At 44.6% G+C, this 17174-nt stretch overlaps 1 pseudogene; it reads left to right on the top strand.

Moving 5' to 3' along the window:
* The first annotated feature begins 414 nt into the window (after window positions 1–414).
* LOC110306606 lies at window positions 415–9679 on the top strand (annotated as a pseudogene).
* The last annotated feature ends 7495 nt before the right edge of the window (window positions 9680–17174 follow it).

The following is a 17174-nucleotide window of genomic DNA, read 5'->3' as shown; positions in this document are numbered from 1 at the left end:
CCCAAGGAGCTAAAGGGATCTGCAACCCTATAGGTGGAACAACATTATGAACTAACCAGTACCCCGGAGCTCTTGACTCTAGCTGCATATGTATCAAAGAATGGCCTAGTTGGCCATCACTGGAAAGAGAGGCCCATTGAACTTGCAAACTTTATATGCCTCAGTACAGGGGAACACTATGGCCAAAAAGTGGGAATGGGTGGCTAGGGGAGTGGGGGGGAGGGTATGGGGGACTTTTGGGATAGCATTGGAAATGTATTTGAGGAAATTATGTAATTAAAAAAAAAGAAAAAAGTTTATGGGACATTTTGATACAAGCAGAGTTTTTGTCATGGAATTTAAGTTTTAAATTCAGGATGTGCTCTGTCTGCAGGCTCTGATGTCTAAGTGAGTTCAGCACTCTCAGAAGAGTATATGGAAAAGAGGAACACTGTGACTGAATTTATCCTCCTAGGCCTCACTCAGAATACAGACGGCCAAAAGGTTCTGTTTGTCACATTCTTGCTCATCTACGTTGTGACAATAATGGGCAATCTGCTCATCATGGTGACCATGGCTAGCCGGTCCCTCACCTCCCCTATGTACTACTTTCTGGATTATTTGTTAATTATAGATGACTGAAGGAAAGGGAAGAAGTGGAAGTGGAAGGAAAAGGGGAAGGAGAGGAAGGGGAAGAGGTAGAAGGTGAAGAGGAAGGGGAAGAAGGGGAAGGGGAAGAGCAAGAAGGGGGTGGGAAGGGGAAGGAGAAGAAGAGGAAGGAGAAGGGGAAGGGGAAGAATAGGAAGGGGAAAAGGGGAAGGGGAAGAAGGGGAAAGAAGAGAAGGGGAAGGAGGAGAAGGGGAAGGAGGAGAAGGGAAAGGATTGGAAGGGAAGAGGATGGGGAAGGGGAGGAAGCAGAAGAGGAAGAAGGGGAAGGGGAAGAAGGGGAAGGGGAAGGAGAGGAAGGGAAGTGGAGGAAGGGGAAAAGGAGGAAAGGGAAGGGGAGGAAGGGGAGAGAAAGGAAGGTAAAGGGTAAGAAATAATGTTAAGGGGAGGAAGGGGAAGTGGAACAAGGGGAAGGGGAATAAGGGGAAGGGGAACAAGGGAAGGGGAGGAAGGTTAAGGGGAAGGAGGAGAAGGGAAAGAAGGGGAAGAAGAAGGAGAGGAATGGCAACAAGGGGAAGTGGAGGAAAAGGAAATGAAGGAAGGTTAAGGATAAGGAGGGGAAGGGCACAGAGGGGAAGGGAAACAAAGGGAAGGGGAGGACGGGGAAGCAAAGGAAGGTTAAGGGGAGGAAGGTTAAGGGGAGAAGGGAAAGCAGAACGAGGGGAAGGGGACCAAGGGGAAGGGGAGGAAGCTTAAGGAGAACAAGAGAAAGGGGAAGGAGGGGAAAGGGATGGAGGGGAAGGGGAAGGAGGGGAAAGAGGAAGGGAACGTGGAAGTGTAAGTAGAAGGGGAAGGGGAAGAGGAACAAGGGGAAAGGAAAGGAGGGGAAGAGGACGAAGGGAAATGGAAAGGGGAAGTGGAAGGAGAAGAGGAAGGGGAGGGGGAGGAGGGGAAGGAGAAGGAGGGGAAGGGGAAGGAGGGGAAATAGCAGGGGGAAGGAGAAGAAGAGGAAGGGGAAGAGGAAGGGAAAGTAGAAGGAGGGGAAGGGGAAAGGGAAGAAGGAGAAGGGGAGGGAGATTAAGGGGAGGAAGGGGAAGCAGAATGAAGGTAAGGGGAAGAAGGAGAATGGGAGAAAGGTTACAGGTAATGAGGGGAAAGGGAAGGACAAGAAGGGGAAGGAGGGGAATTTTAAGGAGGGGAAGGGAAAGGGGAAGAAGGGGAAGGGGAAGTGGAAGAAGGTAAGGAGGGGAAGGGGAAGGAGGGGAAGGGCACAGAGGGGAAGGGAAACAAAGGGAAGGGGAGGGAGGGGAAGCAAAGGAAGGATAAGGGGGGAAGTTTAAGGGGGGAAGGGGAAGGGGAACAAGGTGAAGGGAAGGAAGGTTAAGGGGAGGAAGGTTAAGGGGAGGAAGGGAAAGCAGAACGAGGGAAAGGGGAACAAGGGGAAGGGGGGATGTTTAAGGAGAACAAGAGGAAAGGGAAGGAGGTGAAGGGGAAGGAGTGGAAAGGGAAGGGGGGGAAGGGGAAGAAGGGAAAGGGGAGGAAGCAGAAGGGGAAGGAGGGGAAGGTAAAGCAGGGGAAGGGGAAGAAGGGGAAGGGGAGGAAGGGGACGAGGAAGGAGGGGAAGGGAAAGTAGGGCAAGGGAAAGTATGGGAAGGGGAAAGGGAAGGAGAAGAATGGTAAGGGTTAGGGTAAGGGGAAGAAGCAGAAGGAGAAGGGAAAGAGAAGTAGGGGAAGGGGAAGAAGGGGGAGGGGAAGAAATGAGAGGAGGGGAAGGGGAAGGAGAGGAAGGGGAAAAGAAGCAGGGGAAGTGGAAAGGGAAAGAGGGGAAGGGGAAGGATGGGAAGGGGAAAGGTAAGGAGAAGAAGGGTAAGGGTTAGGGTAAGGGGAAGAAGCAGAAGGAGAAGGGAAAGAGAAGAAGGGGAATGAGGGGACTGGGAGGAAGGGGAAGGGGAAGAAATGAGAGGAGGGCAAGGGGAAAAATAGGAAGGGGAAATGGAAGGAAGGGAAGGGGAAGGAGGAGAAGGGGAATGAGGGGAATGGGAGGAAGGGGAGGGGAAGGAGAGGAAGAGGAAAAAGAGGCAGGGGAAGTGGAAAAGGAAAGAGCGGAAGGGGAAGGAGGGGAAGTGGAAGGAGGGAAAGGGGAAGGGGGCATGGAAGTGTAAGTAGAAGGGGAAGGGGAAGAGGATGAAGGGGAAAGGAAAGGAGGGGAAGAGGAAGAAGGGAAATGGGAAGGGGAAGGGGAAGTGGAAAGAGAAGAGGAGGAAGGGAAGGGGAAGGAGGGGAAGGGGAAGGAGGGGAAAAGGCAGGGGGGAAGGGGAAGAAGGGGAAGGGGAAGAGGAAGGGAAAGCAGAAGGAAGGAAAGGGGAAAGGGAAGGGAAGGAAGCTTAAGGGGAAGAAGTGGAAGCAGAATGAAGGGAAGGGGAACAAGGAGAATGGGAGAAAAGTTAAAGGGAATGAGGGGAAAAGGAAGGAGCAGAAGGGGAAGGAGGGAAAGGGAAAGGAAAAGGGGAAGAAGGGGAAGTGGAAGAAGGTAAGGAGGGAAGGGGAAGGAAGGGAAGGGGAAGGAGGGGAAGGGGAAGGAGGGGAAGGAAAAAGAGGAGAAGGAGAGGAAGGGGACTGGGAAGAAGGGGATTGGGATGGAGGAGAAGGTGAAAAGGAGGAAGTGGAAGAAGAGGAAGGGGAAGGGGAAGCTGAAGGTTGGCAAGGGGATGGGGAAGGGGAAGAAGGGGAAGAGGAAGGATGGGAAGGGGAGGAAGGGGAAAGGGAAGAATGGGAAGGGAATGGAGGGGAAGGGGAAGGTTAAGGGGAGGAAGGTTAAGGTGAAGAAGGGGAAGTGGAACAAGGGGAAGGGGAGTAAGGTTAAGGGGAAGGAGGGGGCGTGGAAGGATGGATAAGGGAAGCAGAAGAGGAAGAGGAAGAAGGAGAAGGGGAAGGGGAAGGGAACAGGGAAGAAGGGGAAGGGGAACTGGAAGGAAGGGAAAGGGAAGGGGAAGCAGTAGGGGAATAAGAGGAAGGTGAAGGAGGGGAAGGGAAAGGAGGAGAAGGGGAAGAAGGGGAAGGGGAAATGGAGGAAAGGAAAGGGGAGGAATATGAAGGGGAGGAAGATTAAGTGGAGGAAGTTTAAGGGGAGGAAGGGGAAGGGGAACAAGGGGAAGAGGAACAAGGGGAAATCGAGGAAGGTTAAGCAGAAAGAGAGGAAGGGGAAGGAGGGGAAGGGGAAGGAGGGGAAGGGGAAGTGGAAGAAGGTAAGGAGGGGAAGGGGAAGGAGGGGAAGGGCAATGAGGGGAAGCAGAAGGAGGAAAAGAGGAAGGAGGGGAAGGAAAAAGAGGAGAAGGGGAGGAAGAGGACTGGGAAGAAGGGAATTGGGATGGAGGAGAAGGTAAAAAGAGGGAAGGGGAAGAAGAGGAAGGGGAATGGGAAGGGGAAGGGGAAGCTGAAGGTTGGCAAGGGGATGGGGAAGGGGAAGAAGGGGAAGGGGAAGGAGGGGAAGGGGAAGGAGGGGAAGGGGAAGGAGGGGAAGGGGAGGAATGGGAAAGGGAAGAATGGAAAGGGAATGGAGGGGAAGGGGAAGGTTAAGGGGAGGAAGGTTAAGGTGAAGAAGGGGAAGTGGAACAAGGGGAAGGGGAGTAAGGTTAAGAGGAAGGAGGGAGCATGGAAGGATGGATAGGGGAAGCAGAAGGGGAAGGGGAAGAAGGAGAAGGGGAAGGGATAGAAGGGGAAGGGGAAGGGAACAGGGAAGAAGGGGAAGGGGGACTGGAAGGAGGGGAAAGGGAAGGGGAAGAAGGGGAAGGGGAAAGGGAGGAAAGGAAAGGGGAGGAATGTGAAGGGGAGGAAAATTAAGTGGAGGAAGTTTAAGGGGAGGAAGGGGAACAAGGGAAAGAAGAACAAGGGGAAAGCAAGGAAGGTTAAGCAGAAGGAGAGGAAGGGGAAAGAGGGGAAGGGGAAACAGAGGAAGGGGAGGAAGTGGAAGGGGAACAAGGGGAAGGGGAGGAAGGTTAAGGGGAAGGAGGGGAAGGTGAAGCAGGGGAAGGGGAAGGAGGGGAAGGGGAAGCAGTGGAAGGGGAAGGAAGGGAAGTGGAAAAAGGGGAAGTGGAAGGAGAGGAAGGTTAAGGGGAGGAAGGGGAAGGGGAACAAGTGGAAGAGGAGTAAGGTTAAGGGGCAGAAGGGGAAGGAGGAGAACTGGAAGGAGGGGAAGGGGAGAAGGGGAAGGGGAGAAGGGGAAGGGGAGAAGGGGAAGAGAATGGAGGGGAAGGGGAGGAAGGGGGAAGGGGAAGGAGTCGAAGGGGAAGAAGGGGAAAGGGAAGAAGGGGAGGAAGCTTAAGGGGAGGAAGGGGAAGGGAAGGAAGCTTAAGGGGAGAAAAGTTAAGGGTAGGAAGGGGAAGAAGAACGAAGGGAAAGGGAACAAGGGGAATTGGAGGAAGGTTAAGGGGAAAGAGGGGAAAAGGAAGGAGGGGGAGGGGAAGGACAGGAAGGTTAAGGAGTAGAAGGGCAAGGAGAAGGGGAAGGAATGGAAGGGGAAGGAGGGGAAGGGGAAGTAGAGGAAGGAGAGGAAGGGGAAGGAGGGGAAGGGGAAAAGGGGAAGGGGAAGAAGGGGAATGGGAAGAGGAAGGAAGGGAAGGGGAAGGAGAAGGAGGGGAAGGGTAGGAAGGGGCGAGGAGGAAGAGGAAGGGGAGGAAGTGGTCGGGGAGGAAAGGGAGGAAAGGGAATGGGAGGAATGTTAAGGGGAGGAAGGGGAAGGGGAACAAGTGGAAGGGGAGCAAGGGGAAGGGGAGGAATGTTAAAGGGAAGGAGGGAAGTGGAATGAGGGGAAGGGAAAGGAGGGGAAGGGGAGAAAGGGGAACAGGAAAATGGGGAAGGGGAAGGAGGGGAAAGGGAATGGGAAGGGGATGAAGGGGAAGAGGAAGGTGAAGAAGTGGAAGAGGAAGGGGAGGAAGGGTAAGGGGAGGACGGGGAAGGGAATGAAAGTTAAGGGGAGGAAGGAGAAAAGGGAAAGGGAAAAAGGGGACTGGGAAGAAGAGGAAGGGTAAGGGAAGAAGGGGAAGGGGAAGAAGGGACAGGGGAAGAGGAATAATGGTGAAGGGAAGGGGAAGAAAGGGAAGGAGAAGGAGGGTAACAGGAAGGGGATGAAGGGGAACGGGAACTGGAAGGGGAAGAAGGGGAAGAAGGGCCAATGGAAGGGGAAGGGGAAGAAAGTGAAGGGGAAGGAGGAAAAGGGGAAGGAGGAGAAGGGGAGGAAAGGGAAGGGGAGGAAGCATAAGTGAAGGAAGTGGACGGGGAGGAAGAGGAAGGGGAGGAAGGGAAAGAGGAGGAATGTAATTGGGAGGAAGGGGAGGGGGATCAAGGGAAAGGGGAGGAAAGGGAAAGGGTGGAAGTGTAAGAGGAAGGAATTGAAGGGGAAGGAGGGGAAGGATGGGAAGGGGAAGAAGGGGAAGGGAGGAAGGGGAACAGGAAGAAGGGGAAGGGGAATGAGGGGAAAGGGAATGGGAAGGGGAAGAAGGGGATGTGGAGGAAGGGGAAGAGGATGAATGGGAAGGGGAAAAAGTGGCGAGGAGGAAGGAGAAGTGAAGGAAGGTTAAGGGGAAGAAAGTTAAGGGTAGGAAAGGCAAGTAGTACAAGTGGAAGGGGAACAAGGGGAAAGACAGGAAGGTTAAGGGGAAGGAGGGGAAGGTGAAGTAGGGGAAGGGGAAGAAGGGGAAGGGGAGGAAGGGGCTGGGAAGTAGGGAAACTGAAGGGAAGTTAAGGGGATGAAGGTTAAGGGTAGGAAGGGGAAGTGCAACAATGTGAAGGGGAACCAGGGGAAGGGGAGGAAGATTCAGGGGAAGGAGAGGAAGAGGAATGAGGGGAAGGGGAGGAAGGGGCAGAAAGGAAGAGGAAGGGGAAGAGAGGGAAGGGAAAATATGTTACGGGGAGGAAGGTTAATGGGAGGAATGGGAAGAGGAACAAGAGAAAGCGGAGCAAGGGGAAGAGGAGGAAGTTTAAGAGGAAAGAGGGGATGGGGAACAAGTTGAAGGGGAAGGAGGAGAAGGGGAAGGAGGGGAAGCAGAAGGAGGGGAAGGGGAATGAGAGGAAGGGGAAGGAGAGGGGAAGAAGGAGAAGGGGAAGAATAGGAAAGGGAAGGAGGGAAAGGGTAAGAAGTGGAAGGGGAAGGAGGGGAAGAAGGGGAAGGAGGGGAATGGGTAGAAGGGGAAGGGGAAGGAAAGGGGAAGGAGTGGAAAGGGAATGGGCAGAGGAAGGGAAAGTGGAGGAAGGGGAAGGGGATGAAGGGGGAAGAGAAAAGGGGGCAGGGAGGAAGGGGAAGTGAAGGAAGGTTAAGGAGAGGAAAGTTAAGGGTAGGAAGGGAAAGTGGTACAAGGGGAACAAGGGGAAATGGAGGAAGGTTAAGGGGAAGGAGGGGAAGATGATGGAGGGGAAGGTTAAGTAGGGGAAGGGGAAGGAGGGGAAGGGGAAGGAGGGGAAGAGGAAGGAGGGGAAGGAGGGGAAGGGGAGGAAGGGAAGGAAGAGGAAGAAGGGGAAGTGTAGGAAGGGGCGGGGAGGTTGGGGAAGTGAAGGAAAGTTAAGGGGAGGAAGGTTAAAGTTCAGAAGGGGAAGTGCAACAATGGGAAGGGGAACAGGGGAAGGGGAGGAAGGTTAAGGGGAAGGAGGGAAAGGGGAAGGAAGGGAAGGGGAAGGAGAGGAAGGGGAAGGAGGGGAAGAGGAGGAAGAGGAAGGGGAGGAAATTTCTGGGAGGAAGAGGATGGGGGAGGGGGAAGGGGAGGAATGTTAAAGGGAGGAAGGTAATGGGTGGAAGGTTCTCTTAGTTAGGGTTTTACTGCTGTGAACAGACATCATGACCAAGGCTAGTCTTATTAAACAAAACAAAACAAAACAAAACAAAACAAAACAAAACAAAAACAAAAAACATTTAATTAGGGCTGGCTTACAGGTTCAGGTTCAGTCCATTAACATCAAGGTGGGAGCATTGCAGTATCCAAGCAGGCATGAAGCAGGGAGAGCTGAGAGTTCTACATCTTCATCCAAAGACTGCTAATGAAAGACTGACTTCCAGGCAACTAGGGTGAGGATCTTATGCCCATACCCTCAGTGACACACCCATTCTAACCAGGTCACATCTATTCCAACAAGGCCACACCTTCAGTTGGTGCCACTCCCTGGTCCAAGGATATACAAACTATCACAAAGGGGAAGTGTAACAAGGGAAAGGGGAGGAATGGGAAAGGGAGGAAGGTTAAGGGGAAGGAGTTGAAAGGGAAGGAGGGCAAGGGGAGGAGGGGGAAGTGAAGGAAGGTCAAGGCAAGGAAGGTTAAGGGTATGAAGGGGAAGTGGAACAAGGGGAAGGGGAACAAGGAAAAGTGGAGGAAGATTAAGGAGAAGGAGGGGAAGGGGAAGGAGGAGAAGGGGAAGAAGGGGAAAGGGAGGAAAGGGAAAGAAGAGGAAGAAGTGGAAGTGGAAGGGGAAGAAGGGGAAGTGGAAGAGGAATGGGAAGGGGAATAAGGGACAGGGGAAGGGGATATTGGGAAGGGGAAGGGGAAGAAGGGGAAGGAGAAGGAGGAGAAGAGTAAGGGGAAGAAGGGGAAGGGGAAGAAGGGGAAAAGGGAAAAAGGGAAAAAGGGGAAGAAGGAGAAGGGGAAGAAGGAGAAGAAGGAGAAGAAGGAGAAGAAGGGAAAGAAGGGGAAGAAGGGGAAGAAGGGGAAGAAGGGGAAGAAGGGGAAGGAAAGGGAAGGGGAAGGAGGGGAATGGGAAGGAGAGGAAGGGGAGGAAGGGGAAGGGGAGGAATATTAATGGGAGGAAGGGGAGGGGGAACAAGGGAAAGGAGAGGAAAGGGAAGGGGTGGAGTTTAAGAGAAAGGAAGGGAAATGGAAGGAGTTGAAGGGGAAGGAGGGGAAGAGGAATGAGGGGATGAGGAAGGAGGGGAAGGGGAGGAAGGGGAGGGGAAGGAGGGGAAGGGGAAGGAAGGGGATGAAAGGGAAGGGGAGGGAGGGGACCGGGAAGTAGTTGAAGGGAAAGGAGGGGAAGTGGAAGGAGGGGAAGGGGAACGGGAGGAAGGGGAAGGGGAGTAAGCAGAAAGGGAGGAAGGGGAAGAAGGGGAGGAAGGGGTAGAAGGGGAGGAAGGGGAGGAACAGGAGGAAGTGGAGGAACTGGAGGAAGTGGAGGAAGGGGAGGAAGGGGAGGAAGGGGAAGAAGGGGACAAAAGGGAAGAAAGGGAAGAGGGGGAAGAAGGGTAAGAGGACAAGGGGAAGAAAGGGAAGAGGGGGTAGGGGAAGAGTGGAAGGGGAAGGGGGAAGGGGAAGGGGAAGAAGGGGAAGATGGGAAAGAAGGGGAAGAAGGGGAAGTAGGGGCAGTATGGGAAGATGGGGAAGAAGGGGAAGGAGGGGGGAAGGGGAAGGGGAAGAAGGGGAAAGGGAAAGGGAAGAAGTGAAGGGAAGTGAAATCTATTCTAGTGCCATTGCTCCCAAAATGATTTGACTTGTTCTATGTAACAAAGGCCATCTCCTTCCAGGCTTGTATGACTCAAGTTTTTATAGATCATTTATTTGCAGGAGCTGAGGTCATTCTTCTGGTGATGATGGCCTATGACAGTTCTGTGGCATTTGTAAACCTCTACATTATTTATTTGACCATCATGAACCGGCTGGTGTGTGTTCTCATGTTGCTGGGCACATGGATTGGTGGCTTTCTTCACTCATTAAATCAATTTATCTTCATTTATCAGCTTCCTTTCTGTGGCCCAAATATCATTGACAACTTTCTGTGTGACATTTATCCTTTGCTAAAACTAGCTTGCACCAATACTTACCTCATTGGACTTTGTATGATTGCTAATGGAGGGGCAATTTGCAAATGTCACCTTTGTAATTCTTTTGGTTTTCTATGGGGTCATTTTTACACTTCCTTAAGGCACATATTCTGGAAGGGAAGCGCAAAGCTTTGTACACATGTGCATCTCACATTGCTGTGGTCATTTTATTCTTTGTTCCCTGTATCTTGTTTGCAAGGCTACGTCCACATTTCCCATTGATGAGTGTGTGACTGTAGTTTTAGTTTAATCACACCCATGTTGAACCCCTTAATCTACACCTTGAGAAATGCAGAATGAAAAATGCCATGAAAAGACTTTGCAACACTAAAGTCACTTTAGTAGGGGATCTGATCTGCAGGTCATGATAATCATTCCTTTGTGAAAACAATGAATAAGTGCCTTGAAGCATATCCATTTTCATTGTTATCATGTTTTATGTATATTGTTTGTTCTAAACCAATGACCTTAATTAATGTTTAAATGGATTATTATTTATCCTTAAAGAACAAGGCTATTGTACAGATTTAATATCAAACTGATATATTTTTGATGGATTATAATTTTGCCTTTCCACATACTTTCAATTTCTAAATTTATTTTATGAATTTTAAATTGTTTTTCTTGAAAGGTTTTATAATTTTGTTCCAATCATGTATTATAAAAAGTTTAATGAAACTAGTTGACATTTTTACCTCATCTTTTGTGTGTTTCCTATTTCAAAAATAGAAAAACATATTTATGTTTATGTGCTATGGTATATTTCAAAACAAAATATGTTTTTGGAGGATTAGTTTTCTTTAGTACAAAGATCAAATACAAGAAATTTCTAATTTGAGATTCAAAATTATTGTTTATAATATTTAAAGAAATGATTTTTTATCAATATAAGAATGAGTACTTGCAATATTTGTCCTATGACTTTTTATTTAATATTATAATATTTAGCTGGGTCAGTTTTCCTTCAAAGTACATATTTTGTTTTTTTCTATTGCTGAATGTAATTTGCTGTGTATTTGTATATCAATTTTTCTTTATTCATTTCTCTGTTGATAGATGTCTGGGCCAATTACATCTCATAGCTGCTGATTCTGTTATTTAGCCACTTTGAATGATGATGTGATAAATACTCAAGTGCGAAGATGTCTGGCGTATGTTGACTGGCATCATTGCTTCGGGTAAACACACAGGAGTTATATATGTCATGTTAATTCTAGTTACAGATTTTTGAACAGCTTCCACATACTGATTTTAATAGAGCTAGATTAATCTACTTACCTCTCAGCAGTTTAGAAGGGTTCTCTTTTGTCTACATGTGACTCAGCATTTGTTAGCTGTTCTCTTTTTTATTTTTTTTAATTACTTTTATTTTTTTACAGTCCAATCATTACTGCCTCCTGGACCTCACTCCCACAGTATATATATATTCGGTGTGTCTTCTTGTATATTTATAGCCATATTTTTCTTTAAGTTGGGAAGTTTTCTTCTATGATTTTGTTGAAGAATTTTTTCTGGTTCTCTGAAATGAGAATCTTCATTCTCTTCTATTCCTATCATTCTTTGGTTTGATCTTTTCATTGTGTCTTGGATTTCCTGGATGTTTTGGATTAGGAATTTTTTATGCTTTGTAATTTCTTTGACTTTTGTGTCCACATCTCCTAAAGTATCTTCTACCACTGAGATTCTCTCTTATATCTCTTGCATTCTGTTGTTGATGCTTGCATCTATAGTTCCTGACCTCTTTCCTAGGCTTTCCAATTCCAGGTTGCCTTCATTTGCGTTTTTCTTTATTGTTTCCACTTCCATTTTCAGGTCTTGGACTGCCTTGTTCAATTCCTTCACCAATTTGGTTTTGTTTTCCTGCATTTTTTAAAGGGATTTATTTGTTCCCTCTTTAAGGGCTTCTATTGGTTTAATTATAGTTTTCTTTATTTCTTTCAGTGCGTTTCTTATATCCCCCCTCAATGGACTCTATTATCTTCATGAGATAGGATTTTATTTCAGATTTATGGTTTTCAGGTGTGTTGGTCTATTTAGTGCTTGCTATGGTGGGAGAACTGAGTTTCGATGGTGCCAAAGTATATTGGCTTCTGTTGCTTATGGTCTTATGCTTGTCTCAGGATGTCTGGTTATCTCTGGTGTTAACTTGCCTTGGTGTCTCTGTCTGAAGCCTGCCTCCTGTGTCTTTGTGTTGCTGCAAGTCTCCTAGGAGACCTGTGGCCCTGGCTATAGCATATCTGGGAGGTCTTCAGACTGTGGGGGTCTTCAGTGGGACAAACTGAAGATCTACCCTTGGCACAAGGTGCAGGCCAGAAGGGAGGTAGAGTTTGAATGAAAAGGGGATGAGTCTCATGTAGACTGGGCTTCTTACATGTCCCAGATTCTGTTGTTATTTGGAATGTTCCCTTACCTGTTGCCCTGGGTGCTGCCAATCTCTTGGGAGGTCTTCAGACTCTGGTGTCTTCAGAGGGGGCAGACACACTGATGGCCTGCTCTGGAGGAAGGTGCAGGCCGGAAGGGCTTGTTAGTTGTGGTGAGATGAATTTTCAGTGAATTTGTAATTTGTATTTCTCTGTTGGTCGATAATGTTCAACATGATTCCATACATTTATTGGTCATTTCTTTATATTTTGGAATCTATTTAGTTCAGTAAAGCACTGAATGTTTGAGATGATTAACTTCTTGGTATTTAAGATTATTTAGTTACTTATATGTAGCTATTAATTCTACACATCCACCAGATGTTTTGTTGTCAAAGATTTTCATGAATTTAGTAAACACTTTGTTTCTTCTCTAGTTGCTTCCTTTGTTGTGAAGTAACTTTTAAATTCCATATAGTCTTCTTTGTCAATTCAGGCATTATTTTCTGAGTAATAATGGCCCTTCATAGAAAATTCTTGTTGAAAATTTAAAATATTTTTTCATATAGAGTCCTATAATTTTGGATAGCTCATTAAGGCTTTTGATTAATTTGGAATTAGTCTTCATAAAGATTAGGAAGAGGACAATGTTTAGAGGCTTTCTATATACTTTCTATAACTCTTAGACTTTTATTTTCATTTTTAACATTTTTTTTAATAATGAAGCAGTGTCATAAGTGTGGGCAAACTGCCTTGTTTCAACTGTTTGTCTCCATTTCTAATTTTTAGGTGCAAAGATAACAGTTTGACTTTCTGGTTGATTAAGTTTGTTTTTCTCTATTCTTTTAATAAGGTTCAAGTACCATTAATTTACATATGTGAGTCCAGTTTTCCTACTACATTTTGTTGAAGGTGTTGAGTTTTTTCAGTTTTCTGATTTTTTTTTTTTTGGCATCTTTGTCAAAATTTAAGTTGTAGGTGTTTGTGAATAAAAATGTATTCTTGATTTCTTTCTCTACACATTCATTATTGCCATATATTAAAGCAATTGATTCATATATATTGACTCTATCTTGATCCTTTGCTGAAAGTATTTATTATATCTAAGAATTTTCTGATAGATATTTAAGGTCTCATGTATATGATCATATTATTTGTAAATAAAATATTTTGTTTTCATTCCTACATGTATCCTTTTATTGTTCCTTTGGCATTTAAAAAATTCTTACTAAGACATAAAGAGGTATATTAAACGAGATTGTAAGAGTCTCAGGACCAGGACATTGCTGTAAGATGGTACCTTCTATTTATGATTAAGAGCTTCACTTATGAAATCTGAACAGTATTTTTTCCTAAACAAGATGTGTACAATGATTGGCTTTCCACATGGGTGAAGAAACTCTCATAAATTCCCACCTATAAATGTAGGGCTACATGCAGTTAATGCTACTGAGAGACAGAGAGAATGAGTCACATTCTCATGCACATTACACATGCACATTCACACATAAACACACACATAATTACATATATTTAACAATAATAATTGAAGAAGAGGTCATAAATTTGACAAGGAATGGGTGAGCAGAGCATTTGGAAGGGGAGAAGGTAGGTAAAAGTATATAAACATAGTCTTCATGTATAAAATTGTCAAAAGAAAAGCAATATGAAAAATAAATGGAGCAGTTGATCTCATCCTTATTTTTTTGTAGAAATGACTGAGGTTTTACCCTACATATTTAATTATTATTTATAGCCTATTAGTATTAGTATTCCATTGTGTAAATGTACCACATTTTCTGTATCCATTCCTCTATTGAGGTTCATCTAGGTTGTTTCCAGCTTCTGGCTATTATAAATATGGTTGCTATGAACATAGTGGAGCATGTGTCCTTATTATATTGGAACATCTTCTGGGTATATGCCCAGGAGTGGTATAGCTGTGTCCTCAGGTAGTACTATGTCCAATTTTCTGAGAAACAAACAGACTGATTTCCAGAGTGGTTGTACCAGCTTGCAATCCCACCAGCAATGGAGGAATGTTCCTCTTTCTCCATATCCTTATCAGCATATGCTGTCACCTGAGTTTTTGACCTTAGTCATTCTGACTGGTGTGAAGTGGAATCTCAGGGTCGTTTTGATTGGCATTTCTCTAATGATTAAGGATGCTGAACATTCTTTTTAGGTGCTTCTTGGCCATTCGAATTTCCTCAGTTGAGAATTCTCTGTTTCTGTTCCCCATTTTTAATAGGGTTGTTTCATTCTCTGAAGTCTAACTTCTTGAGTTCTTCCTATATATTGAATATTAGCCCTATATTAGACATAGGATTAGTAAAGTTCTTTTCCCAATATGTTGGTTGCCATTTTGTCCTATTGACAGTGTCCTTTGCTTTACAGAAGCTTTGCAATTTTATGAGGTTCCACTTGTCAGATCTTGATCTTAGAGCATAAACTATTGGTGTTCTGTTCAGGAAAATTTCTTCTGTGCCATGTGCTCAAAGCTCTTTCCCACTTTCACTTCTATTAATTTCAGTGTATCTGGTCTTATGTGGAAGTCTTCAATCCATTTAGACTTGAGATTTGGTATAAGTAGATAAGAATGGATCAATTCTCATTCTTCTACATGCTTACCACCAGTTGAACCAGCATCATTTGTTGAAAATGCAATCTTTTTTCCACTGGATGATTTTAGCTCCTTTGTCAGCAATCAAGAACACGTAAGAGTTTGGGTTTATTTCTGGGTCTTCAATTGTATTCCATTGATATACCTGACTACCCCAGTACCAATACCATACAGTTTTTTATCACTCTTGCTCTGTAGTAGAGCTTGAGGTCAGGGATGGTGATTTCCCCCAGATGTTCTTTTATTGTTGACAATAGTTTCTGGTACCCTTTTTGTTGTTGCTATTTGCCGCAGACCCTCTGGGTCCCTGTGTCTGCGTGGAACGGGTCTCTCGGGCAGGTGGGCAAAGCTTCAGAATTGACAAACAGATATACACAGGAGAGGTGTTGAATCTGAATGTAATGTTAGGTCGAGCATCAGACTATTTTATAATACAGAGAATACCAGGGGTTGCAAATTACATCAGGCAAGGTACATTGAAATTTACCAGATATCAAGGGAATGACTGTGAAAGGAATTTCAGAAACTAGATAAATGTTTACAATAGAGATCAGCAGCCCTGCCTAGGATCAGCCTAGTGACAGGCAAGAATTTCACACTTTAGTGTTAATAGCACCAGGGGGTTTTTACTCTTGGCAGGCCTCAAGAATAATGTAGTGTCTCGGACCCCTAAATTCCAAGACCTTGCTAAATCTTATCTTGTCTGGAGAATCTCCATTTATCAGGAGAGTATATCAACTTGTTCTTGGCATGGAATGTAGCCTGTACTAAAGATTTCTATCTCAGTGAGATTCCCAGGCTCTTTCTGCAGACTAGTTGAGCTAATGGCCTCATCTATTGTAATGCTTAATTAGTTACTGAATAGGTTAAACTTCCTTACTGTTATCTGGGGTCTTGGAACACTGGCGGAGGCTTTAATTATGTCAGAATTCAATCTTAAAAGGTACTTATAATAGGGTAATACTAATAAAGAGCACGTGGATCCATACACTAGACTAATGCAGGAGTGGAAAATTAATTTATGGTTTAGAGAGGACGCCAGACTCCAGGAGGGAGTTTCCGTGAAACTTTTCCTCATGAGCAGCTTTTAGGCATCCCTGCCTGACAGGCTGACTCAACCGGAGTGCTGTGGCAGTTATTCCAATTGCATTTGAGAATTATTCTTTCTAACTCTACGAAGAATTGAGTTGGAATTGTAGTTAGTTCTTGTAGTAAGCCAACTTGCTATTGATGAATCTTTATGTGTTTTTCAATGCTTCATTAAGCACTTTTATATTTATCACGCATTATATAATTATCAGGAACTTGGCTTATACTTTTATGTTGGGTTTTCATTAGGATTTGTTTCCAAAATAATACTGATGTCATAAAGTGATTTTAGTAGTGCTCCTGAGATTTATTCCAAATAGGATGGTCTGGGAGTTAGTTCCTCACTAAATGTATGAAAGAATATGAATATCAACACTGGACATAAATATACTGATTAAATCCCACAGAACAATAGTAGTAACTGCAGTATCTCACTCTCAGCTTAGACAACTAGTGCACACAAACCCAAATAAACATGAAAAATGAATTATATAATAGATTAGATGAATTTAACTCACATCTATAAATTATTCAAACCAAATACTGTTAACCATATATTTTTCCTAGCACTCCTTGGAACATTCTCTAAGCAAATGATATCTTAAGACACATTTTTCTTAAACATAAGAATACTGAAATATTTCCTTAAATTTTATTCAATGACAGTGGAATACAATTAGAACAAACAGTTAAACCTAGAATACATATATAAAAACCAAAAAATTTGAAGAAGATATTATTGTATTGAATAGCTTACTGAAGAAATTATGAACAAAACTAAAAATTCCTACAGTTTCCCTATAGTAAATACACAATATGTGATGGTCCAGACTATTAAGTTTGAATAAGATATTTGAGTCCATTATGCCTAAAGAATTTCCTAATGTAGTACTTTGGTGAAGCTATGTTCATGTGAGATTTTTCTCTATGTTCATTCCATTTTTCACCATTATTTACATATTACTCTACAGCCCCAAAAGTAATTACACGCAAATCTACCATCAATGTTTTCTTTGAAACCAAGCTCATAAAGTTTTGGAAATTTCATGCTTACTTCTCAGTACTTATAACATCATGAGCTGAAATACAGTCTGGTTTCCTTCTTACTGTAGGTTTGTATGGGCATATAATACATGTATGTTCTTTATTTTGAAGTGCTAAAATATAGCTCATAGGTGGATAGAGTAGAGATTGAGCATTCTGACTATCATATTTGAATTCCAGACCATACATGCCTCAATTAAGAAAAATGCCTCAATAAAATTGATCTATAGGCAAGACTTTCGAGCATTTTCTTGATAAGTAATTTATAAGAAATTGCACAGTCCATTGTAGGTAGTGCCATCCTTGGAATGGTGATCCTTCATTCCATAAGAAAGCTGGTTGTGCATGCAATGAGAAGTACATCAGTAACCACCTATCTTTCATGGGTTTGTCATCAGTTGCTGCTTCCAGGTTCTTGCACTGCTTGAGTTACTGCCCTGCCTTCCTTCAGTAAAAAGTTTTAATTTTGGAAATAAAAATTAGTACTTGTATATGTTGCCATTCTTCCTTTATTTCTAGAGAACCATAACTTTTCTTTTCTTTTCTTTTCTTTTCTTTTCTTTTCTTTTCTTTTCTTTTCTTTTCTCTTCTCTTCTCTTCTCTTCTCTTCTCTTCTCTTCTCTTCTCTTCTCTTCTCTTCTCTTCTCTTCTCTTCTCTTCTCTTCTTTCTCTCTCTCTC

The sequence above is a fragment of the Mus caroli genome, chromosome 2 (genome assembly GCF_900094665.2).
Source record: "Mus caroli chromosome 2, CAROLI_EIJ_v1.1, whole genome shotgun sequence".
NCBI lineage: Eukaryota > Metazoa > Chordata > Mammalia > Rodentia > Muridae > Mus > Mus caroli.
Note: the sequence above shows the minus strand (reverse complement) of the source record. Positions and strands in the feature narration are given on the sequence as shown.